The following is an 18,130-nucleotide window of genomic DNA, read 5'->3' as shown; positions in this document are numbered from 1 at the left end:
AATCCGGAGCGTCGTCGCCTGATCCGCACTAGGGGCTCATCTGGCGGCGCGGGGCTAAGTCCAAGTATTAGGGAATAACTCATCCTAATCCCGGCCCTTGCTGGGAATTATTTACTTCGGGAAAGTGCTTTCGGATGTCCCCTCACTAATTAATTTTCGCGGATTTCTTTTAATGGCGGCGCCGCGTGATTTGTGACGCGGTTTAGGATGTTTATTGAAAGTTAATAGTTAGAGGCGGTAAATAGTGTGAATTATTTAAGGTACTTATGGGTAGAATAATCTTTACTTCAAGACTTGTTTTAATTGCATTAAACTACGTAGAAAAATCCACTATATTTCATAATATATTTTCTTCAATATTTATACACAAGTACACAAATATAATTTTTACTAGTTTATAGTGTCGTTTGAAACGCTGATTATACGCTACATTTTCATGTTGCTAATTACTGTGGTGTTTGACAAAGTAATGTGTTTGTGCTAGAAAGATCTTGATTAAAATTTCAGCCAAGTTTGCTTCTATACATTTCAGCAGCAAAGCAGAAAGTTAAAGTTTATATACACTATAAAAGCTCAGCGCGACCGCGGTAGGCTAAGCCGCCATAACTACATATTACTAACTGGCAGACCAAACATTTGATTAAAGACACCGCACTGAAATTTAAAGTAAAACACGCTGTCATACCCGAAATGGCAGCTAGCCAAATGCTTTGCTTGGGACCAGTCCTTGAATCTTGTACGGGTAATCTTAAAGCTTAGAATTGAATGAGTGGCATTTGAGGGAGAAAGGTTACGGTTCCAGGGTTGAAAATTTCCGGATTATTGTTTTAAAAAAATGCATAATTTACAGTAAATATCAATTAAAAATGTAGCATAGATGAGCAAAAGTTCAGATTGTCGGTGCTGTATGAAAAATATGTTTACATTAAGTTTTGATAAAAGCGAACATACAATACAATAGATAAAACAGCTGATATTATAATACCAACAATCACAAAAGTACCTACTTATCGTATAATCTTCAATGTATTGCAGGCGGTTTTATGCACTTAAAAACCTCGTAGGTCAAACCTCAAACGAATAAAAATACACGTTTTATGGAGAAGTCCAGGTATGTAACAACCCTGGTAAGAAAAGGTTATAAAGCCAACATATTAGTAGCACGGAGCGAGTCGCAACCTCTCCCATACATACATACATACACGAGCGGGACTTTGGGCCAATGTTTGTGCAAGCGTATTGCTTTTAGGCGATGCATGTCATTCTGCCGTAGAGATTTCAAGAAATACTTTCAGAAGCTGCGGTAGAGGAGTTTTCGAGTGGATACCACAAACTTGAAACGTAGCGTGGGAGACCCTGGGACCAACCATCTAGACAGACAGGTCGCCAGTACAGAAAGGTTACTCTATACCTACGAAAATAGCGAGTCGCCAGTACAGAAGGGTTATTCTATACTGACGGTAATAGCCCAAGTAACATTTCATTCGAGCTTAGGTTGTAAGAAATGCCTTTAGGTTTTATAAGGGTTGTGAAAAGGTTAATGCTTTGCCATCTGGTCATATTGAGTACTTGAGAATGATTACTAAGTCCTAAAACTAATTGTTTATTAATACAACCTTGTAGCTGCTGATAAGAGTTTATATTAACGTTATTTTAACATGTATTTCAGGAGCATATAGTTCTAGGATCTTATAGTTGTCGTAGACTCCTGATTTACTTCTAGAAAAGCTAGCATTAATGCTAAAGTGAGAGCTTATGGTTAAATTTTTAACCTTGATACAACCATAAAGTTATGGAATATTTAAATTACTTATAAGTATTTTTTAAAACCTATCTCAAACCTTTAGGTTGATAAGAGTTGTCTAGGCAAACAAATTAGGACTACTTGGTGAAAACCAAAAGCATTAAGCACTGGCTATGAGCTAAAGGCATGATTTAAGTCCTACAAGAATATTTTAAAGCTTTAGAGGCATCCTCAAAATATGTTTAATGCTTTTTAGTAATTTCCTAACGGCCGCCATATTTTTTCACTGAAATAAAAAAAAAACTTACTAAAAAGATACATTTTAATTAATAAGGGAAAATTCAGTAGCGTTTCCTATTCTATTCCAAATATATGTTTTTTTATATAGACAGTACTTTTATTTCTAATATAAATTTACACAAAACATAAAATTTTATCTATTTTTTTTTATTAAAATATCTTCAAATTTATCATTTACTAAAGGCCCGTCACTTATACAGAACTATTATCCGAAAGTATCACAATAAAGTGCTAGTCGCACAAGGTTTTCATATTTCCTGACTTCAGCCTAACTACTTACTATATTTTGTATTAATACAACACTTACAAGTTAGCCATTTTGAGTCTTGGAAAGTGTCAGGTAATGGCGCCATTTATTATAATTATTATAAAATCTTACACAGAAACATTTTAAGACCCGAGAGTCCTGGGAAGGCATTACAAATATCCATCAAATATATTTCAAGTTATAGAAGAGTTACATCCAGGACTAATTTAGAACCTAAAAGCTGTCTTCCAAGGTTATGTTAACGTTAAATTAAGGTTGTGAAGGTTTTATTTAGGTTCTGTGTAAGTTGTTCAAAAGGCTCTGGGTTTGAGCTATAGGTTTTGCTGTAGCTCTCAGAAAGGTTGTAAAACGTGGGCCCTTTTTGCACTCAGGAGGTTAATATAAGGTTAATATAAGGTTATCGAGCCTTCTAAGTCTCACGAGTTGATTTCCATACAAAGGTTCTAGAACCTTTTCAAAACCTTTTTAAAACCAAAAATGTTACTTGGGAGCGAACGAGAGCCTGTCATGCCGCCGGCACGTTTAAAACACGAGATAGAGTCGAGATCCGAAACTTCGTTTTTCGTCTTAGAGAGTGACCCTTCAGTGTACTTAACCGAAGATAATATGTCGTGATGTGCTATGGCGCTCCTAGCAAGAGTTCTATTTTCTGTTGAGGACGATTTTTTTAACATTAGATGCATTCCTTCAAAACTACAGGGATTATACCTACAATACCTACATATAATACTCTCTCTCTCAGCCTTCCGTAGTCCACTGTTGGACATAGGCCTCTCCTAACGATCGCCACCCCAAACGGTCACCCGCCATCTGCATCCAGCGGCTTCCCGCTACCTTCCGCAGATCATCAGACCAACGGGTTGGGGGGCGACCGACACGCCGTTTGCCGACACGGGGTCTCCACTCCAGAACCTTTCTACTCCAGCGGTCGTCGGCTCTGCGGGCTACGTGGCCAGCCCATTGCCACTTCAGCGTGCTAATCCTTTTGGCTATGTCGGTAACTTTAGTTCTCCTGCGGATTTCTTCATTACGAATCCTATCTCGCAGGGACACGCCTATAATACTGGGACATCAAATTTCGATTGATCTGTAACGACACTGCAGAATTCAAATTATCCTTTCACATACGTACGTTAAGCAGCGTCCCCAAATTGAATAGCGAAACAAACTATTTCGTTGTATCGGAATAATAATTCGACTCATTGGGAATTCACATCATGATCGCTACTTGTTTCCGTGACTGGGAAGGGGAACAGTAAAAACAAAGCGTTGTGCTAGGGAAAAAACGCGAGACCCACGGAATTCAGAATCGGGACTACTAGCAAGCCACAGTGTAGGGCATGGGCAGTGGAGAAGGTTTTTTGCTGTGATGAACATACGAGTATTTTGAAGTTCTGCCAGTTGCGTACTATGTTTACCCCTATGTATTTTTTGTGTAATAAAATAGTATGTTATTAGTGTAATATAACATCTAGTGGCGACTGATAATAGTCTTGTAAGTTTCACCACTTTCACCAATAAAGTAGCTCAGTTTTTACACTGTAAGTATTATATTAGACTGTGTCTATAGTTCTTAAGGAAAACATCTCAATTTTGCAGTATCGCCCGTTTTATTTGGAAAACATTTAAACATTTAGCTTCTTAACCGATAATGATTGTTGCAATATCATAATATGCGGAAATGCATAAAAAACTAATGCTACGTGTGAATAAATAAAATGTGACTCTAAAGATAATAACTACCAAGTTACCGATGTACCTATTCTACTTATCTTATAATTATTACTTTTCAGATTTTAAACTCAACTAGCAATTATTAGTACCGTTTAGAAAATGCATAATATACTTTCCTAAATATATAATACAATGTAATTAGAAATCTATGTCTTTCCTCCTCCTTTTAGTCAGTGTTTCGGACACCTTTAATTCCAAAGCAATTAAAATGAAAATAAAATATTAGTAAAGTGAAGCGCAAAACGTCTCGAGCGGGCAACACCTGCGGTGGATTCAGGCGCTTACAGGCTCTGGGCAATGAGCCGCCTAACTCGCCCGCTGAAACAATTTTAAATTTCACCTAAATTCAAATTTGGAATATCATTTGAATTCATTGAAAGTTTTTTTTGCATACGAGTTTTGAAATTTTAGAACGCTTTAGAAACTAAGTGTGCGGAAAATACGAGTAGTAGCATAGTGAGACTACCAGCATAATTATATTATGCTGCAGAAAAATATGAAATCTTATCGTTATCTGGTATGGAAAGCAACAGACGGTTTAGTCACTCGAAGATATTTCATCTTCCACCTTCCAGGCAACCTTAAGAAAGAGACGTACGTATAGTTTAGTCATTTATAAGTAGGTAAGTACCTGATTCATATAAGTGTTATGAAATTATTGTCAAGTGCAATTTCATAAAACGTTCTTATACATACCTACATACGTAGCTATTTCCTACATCAGCAAAAAGATGGGGGCAATATCAAAGACCCTTTTGCTTGCCGCTTGCGATTTGCGATATCAAAGAAAATCGATTACCTAAACCGATTCCGTATCAGAACATTCTCGCAGTCTATCATACACACCGTCAAGTTATTAATTAATTCGGATTTCAGGTTTAAGTTCTCAGATCAAAGCGGTGGCAATCGGAGCCGCCACTCGAGGGAAGTACCCGCGCTCTTTGAAATCAATCTCGCCTCCAAATCGAGTCTTACAACCGGTAATTTCCTAGAACTGGAATAAACACACGAAGTTCAAAAGATCAACTCAAGTATTGTATAGACAGCTGAGTTTGTCGAAGTTTCTGGTGTAATGGTTAACGGTGGCGGGTAAACAAAATCTGAAGGAAACTTATTTATAACTAGTTGTTCCCGCGCGCTTGGCTTCGCCTTAAAAAGTTTTCCTGTGGGAATTCCGGGATAAAAAGTAGCCTATGTTCTTTCCCAGGGTCTAGACCGTATGTATACCAAATTTCATTCAAATCCGTTCGTTGTTTTGGCGTGAAAGAGTAACAGACAGACAGACAGACACAGTTACTTTCGCATTTATAATATTAGTTAGGATTAGGATTAGGATTAGGATGTATTGTGTTATGTAGCTGTGTCTTGAAAACTATGCTGAAATATTGATTAAATCTTTTTATAAGACATCATCAGTGTAAATTACTTCTAAAATGTATCTGCCACTATTTTTTTTTTACTAACCGTCAATTAAACTTCTTACTAAACTACGCATCTATCTCATAGTATTTAGTCAGCCGATTATATGACAATGCACGCTCGTACGTAAGTCAATTTTGAGAGTGACCTCCCTGAACTTAAATAACTTAAATTATTGCAGTGAATAAGCCAAAACATTAAGATTTATCAGCTGAAATCCTTACTATAACAAAGTAAGAGTCCTCACTGGGCCCAATTTTGTCGCCTCACGGTCCTTTTTTCGCTTTAAATTGCGTTTTCCAGCCCATGGGCTCGGACCTTCTAAAACAATAGACGAACGCAATCAAAGGATCTCCAGCCCATCTTACCCTTTTGTTCGGAAGGATTTTTAAGCTCGCTTAATAAATACCAACTCCGGCCTTAGAGTGTGGGGCAAGCCATGAGATATCAACAGGAAGACGATTATTATTGTATATTTGTAAGTTTATAATAATCGAATTCTATCAGTTATACTTGGGTCGTGGGTGTTGATATGTATCTAAAATCTATATTACATGTATCTGTGTAGATTAGATATATCAGCTGTCCGATACCCATAGCCTGTCAGGCTCTGCCTAGTTTGGGACAGATATGTTGTAAGATGGCCGCAAACATTATCATTATTAATATATTACTTTAAAAGTGGTTCAAAACAATACAGAAGACTTCATTTAAATCAAATTCCCGATGATTAACTGACAAAAATACCAAAACTCACGTACGTAAGGAAACACTAATCAGTACTTATTACTCACAGATAAATGTGCTGACTATTCCCACACCACACAGACTGGGGGCCACAGATCACTCAGCGTCAGACAAGATCACAGACAAACCGTTGAGTTGTTTATAAAAAAACAAAGGAACCTGCCCCCCCCCCTCGCCACATGGAGGCTCCACATATCACGAGTGCGCGCCGATATTGGAAAAGTTAGAGGCCTGGCGGGCCTACCACCAGCGCCTTCTAGCGATTGCGTTCTGGGTTTTCAGGAGTAGTTACAGTCGGCAGTTCAATGAGAGTTTATGAAATTTTATTAGTTAGTGTTTGTCATTTTGGTTTCAATGAAAAACTACTTGTTAGTTAATCTTATAAGTAGGTACTTGGATAAATTGATTATCATATAATATGATATAATAATTATTTTCTGTCTTATTGTTTTTTTCTAAATGTGACTGCAATTACATAATCTTTATGTTGGATCATGGTTACACCATTTTGGACACTAAATCACAGTTTTCCAAAAGTAATATTCCCCTCATTTGGCCCATAATTTAGCTATGGCAAGATCAAGATCGCCCCACGCCAGCCCGGTAGGTCCAGGGGGTTACTCTATACCTATGACGAAAAACCAAGTTTCGGAGCGCTACTGCGCGAGCCACGACTCTATCTCATTGTATGAAACGTGGCGATTGCACGTTCGTTTGTTTTTTGTCAGTATAGAGTAACCCTCCAGGCGCGATGCAGCGAGAATTTCACGCCTCATTTGGCATACAGATTCGCTCGTCGATTGTTAATTAATCTGTGAAATTGATCGCCGCGACCCGCGTCTGTGAACTATTGTTGGGATCGCGGGAATGCTTGTTGGCAACCACCAGTCTGAGGTTAGCTTTGACGCTGCCAGTCGGTTGCTAGCTTCATTTCCCTTCCTTCCACCAACGTAAAGGCTAACATGAGTGTAATAGTCATGATTATTATATTTATTGCTAATTACATACATACATATGCACTCACGACTGTAATCCCCGAAGGGGTAGTCAGAGGTGGCTCACAAGCGAGCCACCCACTTTTCGCAGCAAATTTGTAATCACGTGATAGGTAGCGAACCATATCGCCGTTTTTGGAATAAGTAATTACAATAATGCATTACTAATTATTATCTCGGCTAGCGTGGTGGACTAGGCCTAATACCCTTCCTTCATTGGAACCATGCCCCACAGTGGGGACGTGATGGGTCGCGATGATGATGAATTATTAAGATTAGTTGCTAGAAAGCGTTTATTTTGTTTTGTTCCACTCACATACGCAACGATTCACTAAAAGTATTATTAATAGTATTCAGTAAAAAAGATACACATGAGGATGTTTAGCTATTCCATAATATCTTATAATCTAAAAGCAACCTGAAGACTCAAATTAATGAGTCTTTTGACCTGTCCAGCCTCAGCAAACAAATCTAGCCAAGCGATTAAAACCCTTATTCCTTATTCCACAAAGGATAAGACGCTGGCATCTTTAGCAGCGTTTCGTCAACAAAGTAATTTACATTGCAGCGTCAAGCGCCACTTGTTTTGTTAGTTGCTCGTCGGTTTCTCAATAACATAACCTGCAACACGCCAAGTTATTGGTGGTTAAATAACAAGCCATAGGGAGAGGGAATAAATAAATAAATATGTGGGCACATCTCACACGGCCATCTGACCCCAAGCTAGGCAGAACCTGTGTTATAGGTGTCGGACAGCTGATATATCTACACAAGTACATAGATAGATAGATACTAAATATAAATATCAACAACCAAGACCCAAATACAAATATCTGTCTTTAAACATCTGCCCCAGCCGGGAATCGAACCCGGGACCTTCGGCATAGCAGTCAGGGTCACTAACCACTACACCATTCAGCCGTCATATCGTTAGTTAGTTGTTTACGGAGAAGGTAAGTTGGTAACATTGAGACAGTCCGTGTAGAAGTGTAACCGAGTTGCAGTGATCGGGCAAACAAAAGCGGGTTCCTAGTTGGCGGACACTGTGGCCAGAACTCGACCAATTAGTTAGTTATTAGAGGTAGAGAATCTACGTTTAATTATGCAAGAAATGGTGTCTTGCTGCTCGATTTTAAACAAATTCAAATCAATATAATTCTGCAAATTAACTTGTAATGAAGAATTTCTTTCAGAATCCATGTCGTCCATGTAATTCGTGCGTTATTTAGAATTAAGTATCCCCTGAATCCCCTGAAACACCCGTTGTAAGTATAATATATCAATCATGATTTCCACATTTAAATGTCCACGAATTACTCTCCAATAACAATAAAGGCCGTATGAAGACATCAGTGCCCCTCACTTGGCCGCGACAGGACTCGCCCCTACTTGTAACAAAGTGGGGTTCCTTTGAAATATTTACGATAAAGTGGCCTCGTCGCAGCGCCGCGGAACCCTCATCAAACGATGTGTGGACAGATTTTTGAGGAAAACCGTTTGAGTTTGTTTTTTGAAGCTTTTGGCGCATTTGTTGTTTCAGGAGGTAAAGGAATGAGTGTCGGTATTGGTTTTTACGTGACCGCCTGCAGGGAATAGACGCATTTTTTAGGTGAGATGGGCAGAGGTTAAAATATTTATTGCCGGTATAGCAATGTTTTTTTTTTATATTTCTATCCTGTAGTATTGACCTATGAAAAGGAAAAAGTTAACGTTACGCAGGCCAGGTATTACCAAAAAAAATGTCCCACAAGGCTGTTCATGTCACAAAATCATCTAAAATGCATAGAAATTGGATCATGTCGAATAGATTAAAATAATTACCGTCTTACAGAAGACTCTAACAATTGCATACAAAACAACGAAGAATGTACAATAACGTCGCGAAGAAACAAGCGATTTTCGCACAAAAACAACAATTGTCAACTCTATCTGGCGCAGAACAGTAACGGAGTTAAAGGATAGTTGCAGAAACTTGCCCCGTCCTTCAGAAGCAAACGGGCAAACAAAAATTCAGTTCGAATTGAACCTTTTAATTAGACTTGTTGTAACTTGTTTTACTTGTGCCCAGCAATTGGTAGTGCTGGCTGTTCTTTTTTTGCTAATTGAGTGAAAGAAAAGCTGAAGTTGTGAATGCTTCTCAATGAAAACTGGAAAGTTTCCTGTGACGGATGTTACTTTAACGGCAATATGGCTCGCGACTAGTCACGACCAATCACGTGATTACAAATGTACAGCGAAAACGGGAGTGTAATGTATGTAACAAGTAAATAAAATATAGAAACACATAAATCTGTAATTAACTTTCAAAAGGAAGTATCAATGAAGGCACATTGAATAAGAATCAAATAAGTTAAATTAAAAGGTACGCAATTCAATTAGCCAACAGCACTCGCAAAAGAGCGAGCTTTTTATCTTTAATACTAATATATTAAAGTACATACATTTATGAAATGTTGTGCATGTGTACGAGTATCGTACCTATCATAAGTTTTTATGAACTTTTCTTCACTTCAAGAGTGGTTTATGATAAACTAAATACTTACATCTATGATACATTACGAGTATGTAAGGACTTATTGGGCTAAGCGATGACAAGTAAATATAATAAAAATAGTTTCTTGGTCATATTAGTTTGTTGCTCATTTCTGATTATTCGATGACATGACATTGCATGATTTCCTATAGGGAGGTATATTTTTTGTATATTGCCCTATAGACTAAACTAAACTATCTTCTAAGAATATGTGCTGCGGCCGGAAATTGAACGCCAGATCTTTACCAACCGCTGCAGCCTGCGCCCACCCGGCTGTCTAGATCTAGACTCTGTACTACCGTGTTCTCTTCAAGTTGTAGAGTAAGGTGATGCGGAACATTTCCAAAGGATCACAGCTAAATATGCCGCTGCGAGTAACAAGCGGCCCTTTGAGCGCCGACACTGAGCGTCGCGCTGTGTACACTTGATACTCAGCACACGGGGAATATGTCTTGAGACTTAGAAAATACCTAACTCGTGAAAAGAGAAGGGTTTACGGAGACTGAACTTTTCACAGTAATTAAGACTCTGTCCTGCTTATACGAATTTCAATATAAAATATCAATTACTGTAATTTTCTTTAAGATTTACACAAGCTTGTGCAACATTAACCAAACACAATAAAAAAACAAGTATATTTAATACTATAGCAAGCAAGAAGAATGGCGAACTTTTCCCTCTTCGAAAACAAACTAAAAGTGAACATAACGACAATAAAGTCCGTTTCTTTTTCGACTACATTAACTTTTCTAAAGCTCACTGTTCTCTGATGAATTTCGCGCTATCACTCTTTTCACTGAGGAAAAAATAAAGAAAGCAAAAACTTGCCAAGCCGAGACGCGCCATCTTGAAAAATAGGCTCAAGACTGAAATGTCTTTGACTTTGATAAGTCGAGTCGAAACTCAACCATAAATATTTATGACCCGTTAATCTGTCGGTCATAAAAAAACCTCAGCCAGGGCGGAAGGGGCTTTACTGGGCACATACTTTTTATGTTTCTGTTGAAGGGGTGACCCTACATTTTATGGGCATGTTGCAGGCAATGGCTGCTAGTCCCGCATGTTCGGTTTGTGATTAATTGGTTAAGTCTAGTTTAAATCAAACGCACGCCGCTTCCGTCATTTATTATCTTGATGGAGTGAGTTTTGGTTATGCAGCATCGTTGATAATTAAATTATATTATTAATTTAACTATTTAATTACTGTACTTTCTTGTAAACTACTACTATATTTTGAAGTGCCATGTATTAACATTTCATGTGACATCGGTAAGATTGGTACTTATACCATATTTTTTTGGCTGATAAACTTTACTAATACATTTTGTATCATACAGATATGTTCACATCATAATATTATACCTAAAGGCGCATAGTAAAGCAAGAAGCCAGCTGCTATGAGAAGAATTTTTAATGCAAACGCTTCCTCAGATTCCGGCGAGATATACGGCCAGCAGACAAACACTGCTGCTCGCCTACTTTATTAAACCTAGATTCTTAAAAATACCTTCGTCCTCTATATTACAATGTTTTATTTATAAGACTTCAGGTTTCATGAAACTGAGACTACTTAGCACTAGAAATATCCACATGTGTGTTTTTCAGAATCAGGCACCTTCTCTGGGTTTGTAGTGTTGTTATGTTTATCAAAAATGTTGAATGTAATTTTGCAATACATACACTAAATACACATTAATAGTTCAATGACTCTGTGAAACGTGGCGAAGCGCTGGTATTGTTATTGCTTTGTCTGTATTGGGATACATATTAAACTGTAAACGATAGCGTTACTTAGGCGGTAGTGAACCTACTTCCGGAGGTCAGGGCTGCGGGTTCGAATCCCGCCCAGCCCATTGATACCATTATATAGAAAGGGATACATTACATGATATACAGTAGTGATAATAGTAAAATAAAACACAGCATTTTGAGCCATCATAGAAAGTAACAAACAAAATAAGATACATTTCCCAGTTACACAGTCACTTTTGACATCAAAGGCGGGATGCAATTTCACAACTAAAACAAACAAACAATATTTTTAATTCAAACAGCACGGAACTTTACCACACGAAACGAGCGTAAATTTTGGGCGCGTCCTGACTTCCATTGTAGATGGTAAAAGTTTGTGACAATTCATACATTGTTGTTGTGTGACAAACAATGAGAGCTTATACCGACGTTTTTGCAAACTTTAAAATTGGACATTAAGTTAAGAGAGAACGGGTGATGGTTGTAATTTGTATTTTGGTCGTATCGTAGCCCACTACTGAGTGTCAAATATTAAACAAAAAAAACCGGCCAAGTGCGAGTCGGGCTCGCGCACAAAGGGTTCCGTAGCTTAAATCAACCTATCTCAAAAACTATAAGAGATACTTTGATCAAACCAAAAATCGTTGAAAGAGTTAATTAGCATGCATCACCTCTATTTTTTTTAGAATTTTATACCCCGTAGTTATAAAAATAGAGGGGGGGGGACATACTTTTTACGACTTTGAGAGCTGATATCTCAAAAACCGTTCACTTTAAGAAAAATGTTTTTTAGAAAACTTTATATCATTTTAAAAGACCTTTCCATTGATACCCCACACGGGTATGTACATCGAAAAAAAAAATTGTATGGGGGGCCCCACCCCCAATTCTTTTTTAGGGTTTCGTAGCCAAAATGGCAAAAACGGAACCCTTATAGTTTCGTCATGTCCGTCTGTCCGTCTGTCCGTCTGTCCGTCTGTCACAGCCGATTTACTCGGAAACTATAAGTACTACAGTGATGAAATTTGATGGGAATATGTGTTGTATGAACCGCTACAAAAATATGACACTAAATAGTAAAAAAAAGAATTGGGGGTGGGGCCCCCCATACATGTAACTGAGGGATGAATTTTTTTTTTCGATGTACATACCCGTGTGGGGTATCAATGGAAAGGTCTTTTAAAATGATATAAAGTTTTCTAAAAAACATTTTTCTTAAAGTGAACGGTTTTTGAGATATCAGCTCTCAAAGTCGTAAAAAGTATGTCCCCCCCCCTCTATTTTTATAACTACGGGGTATAAAATTCTAAAAAAAATAGAGGTGATGCATGCTAATTAACTCTTTCAACGATTTTTGGTTTGATCAAATTATCTCTTATAGTTTTTGAGATAGGTTGATTTAACTGTAATTTTGCTGCTACGGAACCCTTTGTGCGCGAGCCCGACTCGCACTTGGCCGGTTTTTACTATTTAGTGTCATATTTTTGTAGCGGTTCATACAACACATATTCCCATCAAATTTCATCACTGTAGTACTTATAGTTTCCGAGTAAATCGGCTGTGACAGACGGACAGACGGACAGACGGACATGACGAAACTATAAGGGTTCCGTTTTTGCCATTTTGGCTACGGAACCCTAAAAAAGAGGGGCCCAGCCTAAGCCAAAAGGGGGTAATTCTGAATCACATAGAAATCAAAAGAAAAAATATATATTTATTACACATTCTATTTAGTTGCTCTATAGAATATATTTTTACCGGTAACGCCGGACCATAATGTAGTATTATTCATTGCCGGAACTGATATCTTCTATGCCTGTTCTATTTAATCCACAAAGATATATAAATTTGACGACCGAATGGCGTAGTGGTTAGTGACCCTGACTACTGAGCCGATGGTCCCGGGTTCGATTCCCGGCTGGGGCAGATGTTTGTTTGAATACAGATGTTTGTTCTCAGGTCTTGGATGTGCCCGTAAAATGGCAATGGGCCCGCCCCCTATTACATTGGGACTAACATAACACTCTGGCGAAAAGTGGGTGCAGCAATGCACCTCTGCCTACCCCGCAAGGGAGTACATTAGTACAAGGCGTGAGTGCGTGTTTTTTTTTTTTTTTTATATATATTTTTACATATTTTCTAGAATGGGTGTCCTAGTGTCCTTCTACGGATGACTTCTCCTTTCCATGCTCGTCGTGAATGTCAGTGCTTGAAGCAAAAGAGCTATTTGACCTCGTCGTGTCATGCTGAGCATGTCAGTGACATGCAGAATTTGTATAAACCTCCCTTCCCTTACATTATATTTCATGTTTTATTTCCATAAAGTAAAAAACTGGGCCTAGGACATACCATGGTACCCGTATACTATTCAATTCCATTTTCGGAGGTAGAATTGCTCACTATATCTCGCTCATTCAAATGCTATCTTGGTAGTTTCAACCGTTAATAACTGGACAAATTTCAGCTGCATTTCAGTTAAAATGGAATTGCGAATTGCTATCCAGAGTGTCCTAAGTTCTAATGCATTTGACAGCAGTTTAGTCTTACATTCTCTGATTTCTCTGTTATATTAAACCTAGATAATGTATTGTTACGTTCACCATCAAAATGATGATGTCACGAAAATAATATTTTCTTCAAAGATTTGCTTACAATATAGCCATGAGTAGAGAGTGTAATTTACTTTCCTGAAACATCAGCTGATAGCCCTTAAATACTTATACAAGCAGCCTGCTCCATATTTATGAACCTCTGTCCAGAATATTTCAGTTTCATTTACCACATAGCTTAATTTACATAATCACTTACACATTTTACCCACTAAGGGTTAGGATGTAAAAATAATCAAACTAATGAACACGAGAGCAAAATCCACAAAAACAAAACTTTACCAATTTAACATGATCTGTCAAATGTGAACAATTAAAATGAGTAATATCAACGTTGCGCTTTAATATGCATTATCTGACAATTAAAATATGTTTGTTAATCCGAATAGAGTATTATTATCAAAAAGGTGTCTGGTTGTCAATTGGGTGTCCGGCGCGGGGGAGTTATCGCGAGCTGCAGCGGCTGGCGATAACGTCGGGGGACAGACAGCCTTGTCCACCTGTATAGGGGGTACAGTAGTAGTAGTAGAGCATGCAATTAATATTGATTAGGTGAATTTAGTAATACATTAATATAAACTCACTCCTGCATAAAATAACTGAGCGTGTTTCAGTAGGCGCGGCGTATTCCATGTTACAGGGATATGCCTACTCCTGGCTGGGTGTAGTGCAATTAATTTATTCAGCAGGCTATGCTCTAGATTCATCTCAAGAACCAAATAACAAATGAGGTATACCAGATAACAGACAAAACTCTTAAAATCTACAAGCTCAAGTGAAAGTAGGCCCAATATGCTGAAGAACCGATGACCGGGGGGGGTAAAGGAGTTCTTGAGTGGAGACCAAGAAGCTTTTTGCCCAATAAAATTGTGAAGCTCCATGGGAGAGGCTTTCAGCAGTAGATTTTGGAAATGGCTTTGATCCTATGATAATAAAGCGCAGATTTTATATGTATACATCGCATAAAGCGCCCGACCCTTTCTACAGTTATTAAATCACATTCAAGCCTATAAAAACAAAATCTGACTGCGCAAATGACTGAAAATATCAAAAGCACAAACTGTAACTTCGAAACAACTGCGGTCGTTCAGTCTGCTGATGCAAGATAGATCCATCAAAGGAGAAGTTTAACATCGCAGCTGTTCAGATTTGACGCTATCACAAACGAGTTACAGCTCATTATTGAATGACAAATGTTGGGGTTGGCATGAAATTGACGAATGAAGGGTGTCCAACTTGGAGCGGCCGCGGGCCATTTGCTATATTTAAATGTCAAACAGTGAGAAATCAGGAGGATAGATGGAGAGTTGGCTAATTTTATTAACTGGTGTTTTGATTGTTTGATTTCGCTCGTTCTACTTATTAATTGTTTGATAATTTAAGAAGGTAGAGTTTAAATAGGCGATTTAATAAATTTAATTTAAATGAGATCGGATGAAATTTAAATGGGATGGTATTTAATGCTCACCTTCTGAAATATAAAATAAAGCATCTGAAATAAGTAATTGATTAAACTATTTATTTGATTTATTACTAGGTATACACGGTTTTACAATGTGTCATATTTATCGGAAGCTAAATGTCATTTACACCCTACAAAAAATATAACCCAGGTTTTAATAAATTTTATTGTTTCATAATATCATCGTTTAATCGCATTCCGCTTTCACTCCTAATCCGCGTTGTTCTATCCTGTTTTATCTCAGCACATTTTTTCTTCTGCTTTCATCACGGTAACACCACTTTTATAACCAGCCACACACTGGCCTCATAAGTACACATGATGTCATAATTCTGCTGACCTCGGTACCCCCATGCATCCCGCTGAACCCTCCACCTCGCCTGTATAAAGATACGTCGCCATTACATTTGTCACGCCGCGGCCTGCGGGTTGGGATACCAATAAAAAATAATATATTGTTATGAGCGCGTTATAAATTCGATTACGGAAGAATACGACACCTTTTCAGCTCATTTGTGAATACGGACGTCGATTTCATTTCGTGTGAGTGTTCTACTATATCTATATAATTATAGTTAGTTGCTACATTTTTTTTGTAAATACTAAAAGCCTTATAACAGAAATAAGTACAATAGTATAGACAGATGTGCATTTGCGCATTGCTTTATGCTCACTTTCTACGTACAGCTCAAAACGGCCGTTTTAGTTGACTATTGAGGAAAATATCGACATTGTCTCTCGATTTAAGTTTAAATATTATCATAATGTAGATAAACGTTCAATAAAACTACTAGTATAACAGAAAGTAGAAAGCAGGTGTGAAAAAAACAGTTATTTACACTATCTAGGCTAAAACCACAAGGAATAGGAAAATTATTCAATCCAGCAGGTAAGGGTCCGAACCTAAGTTTTGAATGGTAAAAGAAAACATTAGCATTGAATGGCTGAGTGGGCACTTTGAATTTCAAACCGTATGGTCATAGTATAAGTATAGAAGTGAGCCAACTGTAACTACGTAAGGGATTTAATACTGTACAGCGTAATAGTAAACTTTATTCAGCCGTAAAAAAATATTTAGTATAGGTACCGCCGATTACTTCGAATTTTATTTTAAACTGCAATAACTTTTAGATACAACATAAGATACGCTTTTCTCCCCTATTTCTCAAGTACAGTTTAGCAGAAATACAAAATTTTAAAGTGTAGCACTTATTTACGTAGCCCAGTGTATTTGGCTTGCGTAACATATCCCAACTTTCACTACACGTACTGTGCTTTCTATACTGTGTCTGAATTGCTGTATATCTGGCGCATGTTAATGTTACAGCTGCAGTTTCCTTACGGAGCTGGTTATGGCTTTCATTTTACAGGAAGCTTCCTGAGCAAGACAGCCCCTGCGTTGTGCTAACAAGACAGCTTTGAGCTCCGCGCGATTATGTGCACACTTAATCCAAAGTTGTGTAACTATTTTTCTCAATATTTCTATTTTTCTATACAGTAATTGTTCGATATTATATTTAATAGTATTCGTCACTCTCATTCAGTCTGATCCATAGAAGTTAATTGATTGCTAAATGCTAATGTTCGGTGGTGGTAGCCCCGCTGGTTTACCACGTTCTATTGTCTCACCTGACAGAAATTTCTATGCTAAGCCAAGAGGCTCTTACATTGGTTTGTAATACCGAGATTTGAACTGAGCTCGTAGGTAGGGTTTCTGCTCGAGAATTCTCGAGCTCGAGAAGATTCGGGAAATTCGGCTTGGTTCGAGACGAGAAAAAAATCTGAAGACTCGAGAATTTCTCGAGCCTTGAGATAAAAATTAAGAACATTCAATTCGATTTTTCCTGCGCCGCTTAACAACACACACCCATACCATGCGCGTGTATATTATGTCTCATCTCAATTTAAGCTAGTGCTGTACTGATAATACCAATGAATGATTAAAAGATAACGTAGTAGTTACGTTTAGTTAGGTGGACTAGGCCTAAACCCTTCCTTCATTGGAAGGAGACCCGTGCCCCAGCAGTGGGGACGTAGTGGGTCGTGATGTAGTAGTTAAAAGTTACGTACTGTTTCTTAGTTCAGGTGGACCAAAGAAGTCATCCGATGTTGTTTGGCTCTAATTTTTTTCTAAATGAAAAACTTCGATTCTGATTTTTGATTATGTTTATTTGAAACTATACAATTTTATTGGTAAAGTCGAGAAGATGATATCGGCCAAATGGGCGCCGTCACCATTGATTTCCATACGGGCTCGTTTTATGGCATTTCTCATCACTTCAGCGAATACTTCGGGCGACAGATTCTCGCACTAGTGTCGAATGTTGTCAGAGACACGAGCTTATTCAAATAAACACGGGACTTCAAAAAACCCCAGAAAAACTATCTGAAACGGTTAAATCGGGCGATATTGCAGGGAAAAATTACAGATAAAACGAAAAAAAAAGGTGACCCGAAAACTGAATAAACACAATTATTCCGCGTTCTTGGGGAGTATTCACTCCACGGCTTCTGAACTTGTATTCTGCATTTGTCTAGTCCACCAATATCAAAACTGACTTGAATTG

At 37.9% G+C, this 18,130-nt stretch overlaps 1 long non-coding RNA gene across 1 annotated transcript; it reads left to right on the top strand.

Annotated features, from left to right (window-relative positions):
• Window positions 1-455: 455 nt before the first annotated feature.
• On the top strand, window positions 456-17,409 carry LOC125489597. Its single transcript, XR_007267077.1, has 4 exons — window positions 456-471; window positions 3,870-3,872; window positions 13,564-13,566; window positions 17,269-17,409. It is a non-coding gene; the product is annotated as an uncharacterized LOC125489597 (long non-coding RNA).
• The last annotated feature ends 721 nt before the right edge of the window (window positions 17,410-18,130 follow it).

This window comes from Plutella xylostella, chromosome 15, assembly GCF_932276165.1.
Source record: "Plutella xylostella chromosome 15, ilPluXylo3.1, whole genome shotgun sequence".
Classification (NCBI taxonomy): Eukaryota; Metazoa; Arthropoda; class Insecta; order Lepidoptera; family Plutellidae; genus Plutella; species Plutella xylostella.
This window is presented reverse-complemented; position numbering and strand designations above follow the sequence as displayed.